Source organism: Triticum aestivum, chromosome 5D (assembly GCF_018294505.1).
Source record: "Triticum aestivum cultivar Chinese Spring chromosome 5D, IWGSC CS RefSeq v2.1, whole genome shotgun sequence".
NCBI classification, from domain to species: domain Eukaryota; kingdom Viridiplantae; phylum Streptophyta; class Magnoliopsida; order Poales; family Poaceae; genus Triticum; species Triticum aestivum.
Genome location: NC_057808.1, coordinates 533,678,873 through 533,681,058, shown reverse-complemented (window position 1 = coordinate 533,681,058; position 2,186 = coordinate 533,678,873).

Genomic DNA, 2,186 nt, shown 5'->3' with positions numbered 1-2,186 from the left:
CGTTTTGCCACGATGGTGGCCGTTTTGCCACGACGGTGGCCGTTTTGCCACGACGGTGGCCGTTGGTGCCTTTGGTAGGCACGGGGCCAGCCATGACCTAGCCCAGAGGGGAGTTGGTCGGAGTGGCCGGGAGAGTCTCATGTCAGTAGGACGGTTTTGTCGGAACGCTGTTGGTCCACCCGAATGGGAGTGTGAGGCCATGAGTTCTGTGGTGTGGGTACAGTGTGCTATGTATTAAATCTATCGATAGCCGCGCCCACGGATAAGGGTCCAGTTCGTGTCGGTGACACTATGGGTCAACAGTAATAATAATAACTTGATTAATAACATCCCTGGTTCGATGATGAGATAAGTTGGTTATGTGATCCGTGAATGATCACCGTTTGGTTACGAGGTAACCCGTTGAGCCCAGAGTGGTTCCGTATGTGATCCGTGAATGATCACCGTTTGGTTACGAGGTAACCCGTTGAGCCCAGAGTGGTTTCTTTTGTGATCCATGAATGATCACCGTGGTATCGAGGATACCGAGTTGTTGGATATTCGTGATGTTGTGCGAGAAACATGGGTAAAGGTCAAGCTCCTTGTGATCATTTAATGATTACTACGGTATTGTTTATACCAAGCTTGATTTGATCCTGAGATGATCTTGTGATGTCCGAGGTTGGTAAGTGATGCATGTGATGGTTACGAGGTAACCCGAGCAGAATAAGTGGTGCATATAGTGTAATCATGTTGCATGATAGTGCTGTCATGTTTATACGTTCATGCCATGCTCATATTGTTCTACATGTATCATGTTCATGTTGTTCATGCCATATTATTCTGATGATCTCATGATAATTCCTGCTTAACCTGTAATTGCCATGTTGTTGTTCGTCTTGAATGCTTCTGGTTATTGTGAGCTTGCAAGTACATTCAATGTACTGACCTGGCGTGTCATGCCAGTTTGCAGGTCGTGCCTAGATTGCTTGCTTGTTTGGTGTGGTTCCTGTGTTCGCGAGCTAGGATAAATGTTCCAGCCAGAGTCCCTGCGGATTGGAGTCCTTCATCGTCATTTTTTGTTCCGCTGCCAGTAGTTGTTCTGCTGCCTCAACTTGTTATGCTGCTTACATAGAGCAACTGAGGATGGCGTAGTGTCGTCCTGCTGATGTTATTCATTGTAATATCGGAGACCTTGTATTCATATTCGTGTAATAATGGAAAGCTGGTTTGTTCTATGCAAAGCAGTGCCGTATTCCAGAAGACTTCACCTCGATCTCTAGGCTGGAATACAGGGCGTTCCGGTTTCTCTGAGCCGGGGTGCCACATCCCTGCTGGCCTCGCCCCCTGCGGCCGGCGCCCTCCCCGGTGCCCTCACCGGCACCATCGCCGATTTGGTGGCCGGCACCTGGGGCGTCGCCACCAACGGTGCCTTGCTCGTCGGCACCTGGGGCGTCGCCTCCGGCGCCATTCGAGGCACCTCCTCCAAGACGGCGTCGCCGCCGCCTCCGTCGGCCCCCGCCCGCTCGACCACGTCGGTCCGCGGCGGGGTGTTGTCCTCGACGACCACGACCTCTCGGTCGAGATCCATCACATCCGCGCGGCCGCCTTGGCTGCACCTCCCCTCCAGCGACGGCACGAAGACCATCGCCGCCGCCACCGTCCCTGCCGGCATCTCCGGCCATGCCGGCTCCTCGCCTGCCCGCGCCCATGCCACTGCAGCATCGACCCAGGCCTGGGTCGACGCCGCCTCCAGCTGCGCCTTGGCCCGGTTCCGGCCCCGCCAGGCCAGGCCTTCAGTGTCGGACGGGTTCAGGCCGAGATCCGGGTCCGCCCGCTCCTCCTCCTCCTCCCCGTCCCGGTCAACGGCGCCGGACCGGCTCGTCCGGAACGCGGCACCCTTGTTGGATGCCGCGTCCGCCGCCGCCAGCGCCAGCGAGATCGGCGACCTGAAACCCAAGGCAAAATAAATACGAGCCAAGCAGAGCCGCTCGGCCACTCGGTTCAAGCGAAAAAGGAACTCACCCCGGCACCATCGAAATGGCGGGCCTCGCCGCCCTCTCCCGCGGAGCACCACGCCTCCTCTTGGCGGGCGGCTTCACCCCCCCGGCCGGGTTCACTGCGCGCTTCACGGCCGGGGCCCACGGTGCGACATTGTCCTTCCCATGCGGCCGGCTCGCCGCCGGGGCCCCCCGGGACGACCCGAC